This window comes from Scyliorhinus torazame, chromosome 8 (assembly GCF_047496885.1).
Source record: "Scyliorhinus torazame isolate Kashiwa2021f chromosome 8, sScyTor2.1, whole genome shotgun sequence".
NCBI classification, from domain to species: Eukaryota; Metazoa; Chordata; class Chondrichthyes; order Carcharhiniformes; family Scyliorhinidae; genus Scyliorhinus; species Scyliorhinus torazame.
The window spans coordinates 39,308,118-39,320,622 of NC_092714.1; the positions used below are offsets into that span (position 1 = coordinate 39,308,118).

Sequence of the window (12,505 nt, forward strand, 5' to 3'; positions counted from 1 at the left end):
ACCCCCACCCAGCTGCTGAATCTCCTCGTTATTGTTATTTACCTGAAGTCTATGAGTGATGATGTTCGCTGCTGCATTGGGTTTTTTTTCGGGGGGGGGTGAGGGACAATACCAAGTCCTCTCCCCCCACACACAAACTAAATTGTTTCCTCTCGAATCCCTCGCAACTCGGAACCTTGCTGCAGCTTCGATGGCAGCACTTCCTCAACCACTTTCCCGTCAGCCTCCGTGAAAACCGCTGGCATTCTCCGACCTGCCTCTCCGCAGCAGGAGGCCCCGGAGGAGGGCGGGGGGCGGATCCTGGGCCTGTCAATCACGGCCCCCGGCCGGTGACGTCACAAAGCCGCAGCTGTCAGCCTTTACCGGCAATCACGTGATCCGGGGATGGGCACCCCCCAAGGATGACCTCTGAAGTTCAGATAGAAAGTGCAGATGGTTTTAAATGCTGATTCTAGATGGACGCTCCCTTGAAGACGTGTCTCTGGTTGTCTGGGGGAGGGGTTGCGGCACTGATAATAATATCATTGGACCTTGTTGTTAAAACCCCCCACCTGGTTCACTGGGTCCTTTAGGGAAGGTAACTTGCCACGCTCACCTGGTCTGGCTCATGTGTGACTTTACTTCCACAGTAGTGTGGTTAAACCGAGCTGTTCCAAGGACAATTAGGAGTGCCAGCAACGCCAACATCCCGAAAAAATAAATACAAGAATCCTTAAATTTAAAACCTCCCAGAAAATAATGGAAACACTCAGCATGACAGTCAGCTTCTGTGCCAAGAGGGAGGTGGGGTTAATGTTTTGTATTCGTTCTGCGGATGTGGGCATCATTGGCTGGACCAGTATCTCTTGAACTGAGTGGTTTACCAGACTATTTCAGTGGGGGGCAGTTAAGAACCCGTAACAGCCTCCCCGAACAGGCAAACTTAATTTGAAGCCTACTTGTGACAATAAGCGATTTTCATTTCATTTCATTTTTCATTTCATTTCATTTCAAGAGTGAACCAAATCGCTGGGTGGATGTAGTGTCACATGTAGACCCAGACCAGGTAAAGACAGCAGATTTCCTTCCCTGAAGGACACTAGGGAACCATATGGGTTTTTTTTTTACAACAAATGACAATGGTTTCACGGTCAGCATTACACTTTTAATTCCAGATTTTTATTGAATTCTGCCCTGGTGCAATTCGAACCCAGGACTCCAGAGCATAACCCTGGGTCTTTGGATTACTAGTCTAGTGACAATACCACTCCACTATTGCCTCCAGGTTGTCCACTTGCAGTGCTATTTGTTTCTTTCCACAGATTCTGATCTTTTGGATGCTTGAAGTGTGCTCAGTTTTTATTTCAGATAGGAATTATCCAAAAGGGGAATTTTATTTGAAAGGAGTTGCTAGTCACGATAAACAAAAGTGAAACCCTTTCCAATTGCAAATAAACATGAATTATTGGACTCAACTCCAACTCTGCTCCTCTCTCCACAAATGCTTCCAGACCTGCTGAGTTTTCCCTGCACTTTCCATTTTTATTTCAGAGCTCCAGCATCTGACTTTTCTCTTTTTAAAAAAAAAAAGTTGGTCAGGTCAGAGATTTTGGGTGGGATTCCCCCCTTATCCACCCACAGTGTGTTCTGCAGCAGTGAAGGACTACTCACCACTGGCCATCGGCAGGACCTTCTGGTTCCGCTGTTGTCAGTGGCGCTTCTCGTTCAGCGCACCCCTCGCCACTGCGAAATCCATGGCTGAACACACATGATCTTCCGCTTTATGGCTTATTAATTATGTATCCATGAGGAGCTTGGCAAATCTTGTGCCAGGGTGGCAAGAATTCTGTCGCTCTGCTGTTAACTATGGTCCCGGTGCCATATTTAAACAACACACAGGCAGCCATTCACCCACTGCAGGCTGGGAGTTCCAGATTGGGCATTAATCACAATGTCTAAGAGGAAAAAGCAACCTTCGGGCCCACGGTACAACAGCGCTTCTTTGGAACCTTTCCTCCAGGCTATTCTGGAAAGGCAGGAGGTGCCCTTTTCAAGAATGGGGGCAGGATGCTCTCCCATCTGACCATGGTGGCCTGGGAAAATAAGAAGAAATCGCTTATTGTCACAAGTAGGTTTCAAATTAAGTTACTGTGAAAAGCCCCTAGTCGCCACATTCCGGCGCCTGTTCGGGGAGGCTGGTATGGGAGGAGGTCGCTGGAGTGGTTAGCAGCCATGGGATCCAAAAAAAAGGACTGACCTGCAAAGCTGGAAGAGAATGAATGATGTGCTTAGCTCCACCAGCATGAGTGAAATACCTTCTCATTGGAAACTCAAACTTTCATAAGGGTATTGGGTTTAGCCTGGTTTAGCTCAGATGGCTGGACAGCTAGTTTGCAATGCAGAGCAAGGCCAATAGCACAAGTTCAACTGGAGGCCGGTGTCCAGCAGCACACCACAGGGATCAGTGCTGGGTCCCTTACTTTTTTAAATTTATATGTATAAATGATATAGATGAGAACATGGGGAGAATGAGAACTAAGTTTGTAGACGACACCGAGATTAGTAGGGTGGTTAACGCTGTAGGTTACCGGAAGATATAGGTGGGTTGGTCACATTGGTAGAGCAGTGGCAGATGGTATTTAACCTTGATAAGTGTGAGGTGATGCCTCCAGTTACTCAAATAGCCTTCTCTCACCATCTTTTGTGTCCTATTACTAAGCCAGTTTCGGATCCACCTTGCCAAGTTTCCTTGAACTCCATGTGCTTCAACCTTCTCAATCAGACTCCATGTAGGACCTTGTCAAAGGCTTTGCTAACATCTATATAAACTACAGAAACCAGACTTCCTGCATCCACACACTCAGTCACTTTATCAAAAGATGCTATCAAATTTGTTAAGCATGACCTCCCTCTGACAAAGCCATGCTGACTATTCCTAATGAACCCATGCCATTCCAAGTGGAGGTTAATTTTCTCCATCAGAATTTTCTCCAATAGTTTCCCTACCACTGACGTGAGACTCACCGGTCTGTAATTCCCTGGCTTATCTCTACCACCCTTCTTGAAAAGTGGACCCACATTAGCTCTTCCCCAGTCCTCTGACACTTCCCCCGTGGCCAGAGAAGAATTCAAAACCTGTGTCAGAGCCCCTGCAATTTCCTGCCTCGCCTCCCACAGCAACCTGGGATGCAATTTGTCCAGGCCTAGGGACTTGTTTATTTTTAAGTCCATCAAAGCCCCCAGTACAGCTCACTTCCTATGTCAAACTGCTTAAGGTTCTCACATTCCGATTTCCTGAATTCTGTACCTACGTCTCCTTCTCCTGAGTGAAGACCGATGAGAAGTATTCATTTAACAACCGAGCAATGTCCTGCGGCTTCACACAAATTGTCCTCTCGGGTTCTAATGGGCCCTACTCTTTCCCTGGTTAACCTCGTCCCCTTAATGTACTTATAGAATATCTTAGGGTTCTCCCTAATCTTATTTGCAAGTCCTTTGTCATGCCCTCTTTTTGCTCTTCTAATTGCTTTCTTAAGTTCCCTCTTGCCCTTCCTATCTTCCTCTCGGGCTGCAGTTGATTTACTCCCTCTGGACTTGATAAAAGCCTTTCTCTTCCTCCGGATCCAATACTGGATTGTCCTAGATATCCAGGGTTCCTAGATTTCCCTCTATAGTGAACATGTTGGACCCATACTCTTACCATTTTGAATGCCCTCCACTGCTCCGCTGTAGATCTTGCAAGAAGCTATTCTCAGTCAACTTTGGTCGGATCCTGCTTTATTTAAGTAAAATCTGCCCTGCCCCAGTCCAAAATCATCTTTTGCATGTCATTCTTTTCCTTGTCCATAACAAACTTGAACGTACCGTGTTGTGCCACTCTCACTAAAATGCACCCTCACTACCACATTGAACAATTGTCCGGCTTTTATCCTCAGAACCAGATCCAGTACTGTTCCATCTCTTGTTCGTCCTTCTAATAATAATAATCTTTATTAGTGTCACAAGTAGGCTTACATTAACACGACAATGAAGTTACTGTGAAAATCCCCTTGTCGCCACATTCCGGCACCTGTTTGGGTACACAGAGGGAGAATTCAGAATATCCAATTCACCTAACAATGCATCTTTTGGGACTTATGAGAGGAAACCGGAGCATCTGGAGGACACCCACGCAGACACGGGGAGAACACGGAGGCTCCACATAGACGGTGACCTAAGCCGGGAATCAAACCTGGAGCCCTGGCGCTGTGAAGCAACAGTGCTAAACACTGTGCTACCGTGCAACCCTATAATGAATCCAGTGTCCATCTACATCATGCGAGCAATGATGTGGATATTCCTGTTCTCCCCCCATTCCCTTCAAAGTGCATGTCTCAGTGCACATTTTAAATCTGACCCATCCCCTTCTAATGGCCACTGGAACCCTCACTTTCAGAGATCCAACCCCCCTCCCCATCATGAGACCGTTCATTACCCTTGCTGACCATTATCTTAGAATTACCACTCTACCAGATCCACATGCCTCCCCTGAATGTGAATGTGACCTCTGCATCAAACACCCAGGACCAAATGACTGAACACGGCCCACACACAATTCTGTAAATGTCTGTCAATGCCCTGAGAGGCCTTGTTGCACCCAATATTGGGACCAAGACATGCGTTGTAGCCACCTAAAATGGCTGATTCCCTATTAATTTGGCCAAAACCCGATATAAAATGGCTAACCGAAAAGGCTGATGGGAAAAGCAGCCAACAGGACACAAACGGACAGCTGCAGACAGAATAGCGTATTCAGCTCTGGGGAAGTCGGCCCAGATCGATACCTACGACTATTAGCAGCACCTCAACACAGACATCTGCAGTTTAATCGGCTATCCCCGGGAACAATTGCAACATATTAGCAATTGAATGCCGGGCCAGACCTGTCGGCGCCTGCAGTGGCCGAAACAAAGACAGGTGAACGACCACCCCCGATCGAGGAATCGCCCCATTATTGGAGCATATCGAACCCAGTGATTGGGAACAAGTCCAATCACTTGGGACTCAGGGTCAAGGGCCGCCCCGAGAGGCGGGAAGCCCCTGGGCCCTATAAATTGAAGGGCCAAGTTCAGATCTCTCTCTCTCTCCCTTCTTCTCCTGCTCGCAACCTTCGCAAGAACATCGACCAGAAACTGTAAGTTTGACTCCTGCGATCGCTACCCGATAGAGACTCCTAGCCATCGACCCGTATCAGCCTTTTGAATCCCGCAGGCCAGATCTAATTCGATAAGCCATTCATTTCCCTGACCTGGTGGGCCCTTCCTAAAGTTAAGTATTGGCCAGTAGTGGTAGGTTTCTATATAGATAGTAGGATTATTGTGTAAGTATCTATTGCTGTATATAATAAATGACCGTTAATTTAATTCTTACTAAGCGGTGTGCTGACTTATTAATCATAACTCGAGCTTGAACCACGTGGCGGTATCAGAAAGATACCTGGCGACTCGTGAGCAAAGGTGACATTATCAGAGCTAATAAAACTAAGGCTAAAAAGAGCAACAGCGTGCTATCGGGGAAGTTAACTCGGAGAGGAACATGATTCCAGCAAGTTGACCTTTTAATAAACATTCTTACCAGGCTGATGAATTCAATGGTAAACACAACCTGCCTTTAAGCTGCCTTGAAAATCAGGAGAACACAATTCCAAGCTATTTTCCGCCATTAAGAAAGCAATTTTTTGATTAACAGCAAATTAAGTGCCACCACCTATCACAATTCCCTCTGCTGTCTGGAGCGGGTGATTCCCCCATTGGGCCGGGTTTATATAAAAACACAATTTCTTCCCTCCTTTCGCCTTGTGCTTGGGTATGCTGGACAATTTAAAGCAGTGGTTTCGTGGGACTGGGTGGGTGGGGCAGCAATCCCTGGCCATGTTGACACTCCCTTAATTGGTCACACCCCCCCCGAACATCCCATCATAACCTAATTATAGTACCACCTGAAAGGCAGCACTTGTGCATTGCAGCTGCTTCTGACAGTGCACCATTCTCTCAGCACTGCATTGAAATGTCAAGCAAGATTATGTGCTCAAATGTGCTCAGGGGCTGGTTTAGCTCACTGGGCTAAATCGCTGGCTTTTAAAGCAGACCAAGGCAGGCCAGCAGCATGGTTCAATTCCTGAACAGGTGCTGGAATGTGGCGACTAGGGGCTTTTCACAGTAACTTCATTGAAGCCTACTCGTGACAATAATTGATTTTCATTTCATTTCAAATCCCTGGAATGGGGTTTGAACCCACAACCTTGTGCCTCAAGAAGCAAGATGGCTGCCACTGAGCCAAAACTAAAACACCTTCTATTGTCTTTGGAGGCCCTGTGATCCTCCATAGGTCCCCTAGGATCCTGGGATCTGCCCTGCAAGAGAGGTGTCCAACATGTAGCGCAGGTCTCATTCATGAGCTCCATTTTTCAGATCTACAAAGCCCTTGCTGATCTCTTTTGTCTTTAGATGTTTGCACGCAAAATCAATTCAGACTTCAGTTCAGCTTTGGTTCTTTAAACATAGACTGGAATGAAATGGCAAGGGAAAAAGGGAAATGCGTGAAAATAGCAGGGACTGGTTGACACAGCAGAAAGTAATTTCATAGAGGAACTTAACTAGCGTGGGCACAGAGAATGGAAATTTCCATTGGATCAATCTGGCTTTGATTTCAAATGTTTTCAGATGGTCAGTATTTTTTGTTCTTTTCATCCCTAGTGCAGCGATACCTTGCCCACTTTTAATGGTGTTTGTAAGTGTACTAGTGCATTTTCTGAGGTGTGAGATAAATGAAAATATATCAGCTATATTTTGGAGCAGAAATAAATGATGCAAAAGAAACTCATGCAAAAAGAATGAATCTTGGCAGATCTGCTCAGGAACCAAACACTCCTGCCAATTTTTGATGTTAGTTTTGGAGGGAAAAGAGCCTCCATTTTAATTTCACTGAACCTTTGCTAAGCAACAAAGCATACATTTGTCAGGTATGTTCCATTTGTGAAGAGTGAATTTGTTCCATCTTACTGGGTTTTACAAACCTGCCTCTTAAATTAGCATCTGCCCGCTTAATCTGTCAGGAGTGATATGATTGTTATGACACGCAGTCACATTCTTTCACTCACTCACTCACACACATAGAATCACAGAATTTACAGGGCAGAAGGAGGCCATTCGGCCCATCGAGTCTGCACCGCCTTTGGAAGGAGCACCCCACTTAAGCCCACAACTCCACCCTATCCCCGTAAACCCATCTAACCTTTTTGGACACCAAGGGCAATTTAGCATGGGCAAGCCACCTAACCTGTACTTCTTTGGACTGTGGGAGGAAACTGGAGTACCCGGAGGAAACCCACGCACACACAGGGAGAACGTGCAGACTCTGCACAGTGACCCAAGTCACACACACTCTCACACACACACATACCCTGACTCACAGACATGCACATGAACACTCTCACACAGTTAATTGAATGGACAATGATCCATTTGATATTCAATAATCATAGAATTATAATGAAACAGGTCAATCAGGCCCAAAACGTTACTCGTGTTTATGTCATTTATATTAGAATTATTTCTCCCCCTCCGTTCCATATGTAGTCACAAGCATTTAACACCACGGGCAGAATTCTCCCATTTTGAGGCTTTGGGTGAAATCTTCCCAGAAATGCAGTGTTGGCTCAGGCGTGAAAGCCAGTGTGAAGCTCGCAGGCTTCATGGCCGGCATTTCTTGTTGTATTGAACAACACTCTGTGCATTATAAAAGAGGAAGTGAGATTCACACCGTCAGCTGGAGGGGTGGGCCTAAAGGTGCCAGCAAGGCCCAGAATCCCAACACTGGGGGCATCTTGATCTCCAACTTAAATAATAATAGGCCCCCCTGCACCCTCAAGGAAATTGGGGACCCCCCCCCCCTAGCAATGGGACAACCCACCACGCACCAACATTGCCCTTCCCCCCTTCTCAGGCATCGGCCTTTCACCCCCACCACCTCTCCCCTCACGGCAGGCATTTGGAGATTCCCCTCTTCTCCCAGCAGGCATCAGGGTAGTCCCCTATACCCACCCCCTCTTTCCCACAGGTATCAGGGGTCTCCTCCACCCTCCCATCACCACATATAATGGGAACCCCCCTTCCCATGGGGCTCTGCAGGTGGCACGACCCTGGCAGTGCAAGGATAGCACTGTCAGATTGGCATTGCCAGGGTACTGGCCATGCCCTTCACCACCCAAAAGTTATACTGACCTCTATGTCCCAGCGTGGTTTCCGTTTTTGAAAACCAGTGGTGATTTGCGCTGGCGTGATACCGACCGGGTGGAGGGATAAGGCATGGGCAGATGTTACGGTGTCAAAGTCGGTAAGCACATGTTAATTTATCAATATGTATGGTGATGAGGTCCATGCCCTTTCAGGGTATGAATCTGAACATGTCACCAGTGAGGGGCAGGGAAGATCTCAAATTGTGATTCTGCAAGCTCAAATCCGGATTTGGCCCTCTTGCGAGATTCAACCACCATACGGGAGTTGTGTCCATGGCTAGTGTGGCTGCTAGATCGTGGCCTACATATAGTAGCAGGTGGCTCCAACGATGATGCCAGAATTCTGGGCTTGGCACCTCATTAATTATGCACAGACGAGTTTGTTGCACTCACCCCGAAGTCTGTTGCCGACTGAATTCCGTCTTGTTCATGTCACTCTTTAGCAATTGAGTTTGATGCCAATGTGATTTCCTGCTGGCATGAGCAGGGCCCGATGGGATGTCGGTGGACAGCTGTTTTAATGAGCATTCATGCAATGCAAATATATGTAAATTAGATTCACGCCACCTGGCTGTGGGAAGACCGAGCCACGATTAACCCGCCATGGGGAGAATTGGGAGGGTGGGTTTCTGACATTTTGGCTCCTGACAGATTTCCGCGCCTGCCCAGCACCAAACCCGTGGGATATGAGGGTTTCACCCTATGTGTGCACTGAATGGGTTCGCATGCCACAGGATTAACAATGATTCCTCCATAGAATTGTTTCCCACTGAAGTTCTATGTGAGTATGCACCTTTGTTTGTTTTTTAATAGGTTGAAAACCGACCATACAATTCAGGGCAGAATATCAGTTCTATCTTTACCCTTTGAGGTAAAGAGGCTGATATTTAAAACATTGGCATAGACTTTGCTCTGAAAGTAACTCAGTTTAATGAAGATCGCTTTTACCATATAACTCGTCCTGGTCTTGTGGGAAGTAAGAACCTACTTTGGGAATTGTGACCTAGCACATATTTCTGGGGGATTTGCACTGTTCTGCTGTCCGCCTCATGAAAATGGTTGCTCGCTCTCACCACCCTTGTGAATTTTGTGAGATTACTGTCTTTACGCATGATGCACGATCAATTACACTCAAGACAAAGTGATTTCATAACTGAAGGCTTTAATCGACTAGAACTTGTTCCCCAGCAGCTTCGGTACAGAAAGTGAAGGCTGCTGGGACGGCACCCGTTCTTATACTCCGCCAGTCAGGGCGGAGCTACGTATCAACAGCCAATGGTAAACTCCTAGGTTTAACCAATGGTCATCAGCCTCTTAGGTACCGCAATACCTGATAATACCACAACGCATTAATTGCCAATTAAACTTGCTGTATGGGCAGCACAATGGTTAGCACTGCTGCTTCACAGCACCCGGGTCCCAGGTTCGATTCCAGGCTTGGGTCACTGTCTGTGCAGAGCCTGCAGGTTCGCCCCGTGTCTACTTGGGTTGCCTCCTGGTGCTCCAATTTCCTCCCACAAGTCCTGAAAGACGTGTACGTTAAATCATTTGGACATTCTGAATTCTCCCTCTGTGTACCCGAACAATTTCAATTTCAAAAGGGAACAATTTCAGTTGTAGTCTCATTCCTACAGACAGGAAATTGTTGACGTTTAAAATTAGTTTCCTTCATTGCCTCTTTTTCTCTCTCTTCGTCCAATCTTTCTTTCTATATTGCTCTTTTTTGCACCTGATTTGACTTAATTCATTCTGTTTCCTTCTCCACCGTTCCTGTTTCTTTCTTAATTTTGAAATAACATTGAGTGAAGGGCCCAGATGCTATGAGTTTGTGTTCTTCCAGCAACTTGGAGGACAACGTTTTCTGTAAAAAAGGGATGGCATGGAGGGACAGTGGTTAGCACTGCTGCCTCACAGCACCAGGGACACTGGTTCAATTCTGGCCGTGGGTGACTGTCTGTGTAGAGTTTGCATGTTCTCCCTGTCTCTGTGTGGTTTTCCTCCGGGTGCTCCGGTTTCCTCCTACAGTCCAAAGATGTGCAAGTTAAGTGGATTGGCGATGTAAAATTGCTCCTTCGCGTCCGAAAGATGTCTGTTGGGGAGGGGGGGTGTCGGTGCAGACGTGATGGGCCAAATGGCCTCCTTCTGCATTGTAGGGATTCTAGAATTCTATGATTCAACTGAAGAATGAAGGAAAGGTCTAATTAATGGGGCACATCATGAGATGACACTGCAGCAAGTATGGATCAGTAATTAGTTCTAGCATTTGAGCAGAGGGTGATGTGAATTACTGCCATATCAATGCTTAATAGCACAGGCTGCGATCAAAACCTTCCAAATCAAGGCGTTAATGTTGAGATGTCAGTCATGCTGGATACATCCAACAACATTGGTCAAACCGACCAATAACATTCCCTGTCTGCTTCCTCAGTTATCCTACTTGCAATTCTGCAACGTTTCAAAGTTTGATGTATTTAACAGTCCTGTTGCATTTAATATGCTCATGATTCCTTTCTGGGAGGTTTGTTTACTTACTATCTACAATACCATGAGCAGCCTGGACCAGAATGATTTAATCACTAAACAAGAGCCAAAATAAAATAACTAACAGGGTCACATTTAACCTTTGCAACATTAGCTCAGATAAAAGTTCATATTTTTATAATATGAAGCATTTTCGAGCTTCAAGTCACATTGATATTGGATTCTCAAAAGTTTACAATAGCTGAATCTAGAGGACAGACAGTTAACTTGCTCTTATGATTCTGGTAATGCTATTCTGCAACCATGTCTGAGAAATATAAATTGTCCTTTGAGTATGTCCCTTGTCATGATATTCAAACACACACATCATGATAGACACACCAACAGACAAATCAGCACACACAACACGACAACCAATCATAGACAAGGACAGAGACAGTATAAGAGAAGAAACACGACACCTGGTGGCCAGTAGATCTGGAGACCAGGACAAGGACAGGACCTGATTAACATCACACACATAGGGCGTCATTCTCCGACCCCCCGCCGGGTTGGAGAATGGCCGTTGGCCGCCGTGAATCCCGCCCCCGCCCCCGCCGAAGTCTCCGCTCCCGGAGATTGGGCGAAGGCGGGAAGCCGGCCACGCCGGTTGGCGGGACCCCCCGCTGGATTCTCCGGCCCGGATGGGCCGAAGTCCCGCCCAGGAATTGCCTGTCCCGCCGGCGTAAATCAAACCTGGTATTTACCGGCGGGACCAGGCGGCGTGGGCGGGCTCCGGGGTCCTGGGGGGGGGCGCGGGGCGATCTGACCCCGGGGGGTGCCCCCACGGTGGCCTGGCCCGCGATCGGGGCCCAACAATCCGCGGGCGGGCCTGTGCCGTGGGGGCACTCTTTCCCTTCCGTCTCCGCCACGGTCTCCACCATGGCGGAGGCGGAAGTGACTCTCCCCACTGCGCATGCGCGGGAAACTGACAGCGGCCGCTGACGCTCCCGCGCATGCGCTGGGAAACTGACAGCGGCCGCTGACGCTCCCGCGTATGCGCCGCATTTCCGCGCCAGCTGGCGGGGCAACAAACGCCATTTCCGCCAGCTGGCGGGGCGGAAATCCCTCCGGCGTCGGCCTAGCCCCTCAATGTTGGGGCTAGGCCGCCAAAGGTGCGGAGACTTCCGCACCTTTTTGCCGGCGCGATGCCCGTCTGATTTGCGCCGGCTTTGGCGCCAGTCGGCAGGCATCCCGCCGTTGGGGGAGAATTTCGCCCAGGGAGTCACCACGTGCAGAGTATCAAGGCAGAACTGTAAATAACAAGTTGAAATAAAACAGCGTTGTACCAAATACAACCGTGTTGGTTCATCTGTACATCAGAACACCCAACACTACATGGTACAGGAGTGGATCGATACCTGCTGGAAAACCTGCCATCCTGAGATATGGACATCGCCAACAAACCGCAGACGTTGCAAGTCGCTGGGAACCTTGGCACCAATTGGAAGCTTTTCAAGCAGCGATTTGAACTGTACATGCGAGCCAACGAGAAACAGAGTGCCTCGGACGAATCAAAGATTGCGATGCTCCTCACCACCGCAGGTCAGCACACCATCGAGGTATTCAACTCACTGGTGTTCGCGGAAGGCGAGAACCAATCCAAGTATGACACGGTCCTCCTCAAGCTAGACCAGCACTTTAACGTTGAAGTGAATGAAAGTTTTGAAAGGTATATCTTTCAGCAACGCCTGCAAGGTAAGGATGAGCTCTTTCAACCCTTTCTGACGC

At 47.6% G+C, this 12,505-nt stretch overlaps 1 protein-coding gene across 1 annotated transcript in view; it reads right to left on the reverse strand.

Annotated features, from left to right (window-relative positions):
• LOC140427771 (interferon alpha/beta receptor 2-like) overlaps positions 1 to 282 on the reverse strand; it is a 57,360-nt gene extending 57,078 nt beyond the window's left edge. The window contains exon 1 of the mRNA XM_072513407.1: positions 43 to 282. The gene's annotated coding sequence lies outside the window, so the exon portion shown is untranslated. The remainder of the gene's footprint in view (positions 1 to 42) is intronic.
• Between the last annotated feature and the right edge of the window lie 12,223 nt (positions 283 to 12,505).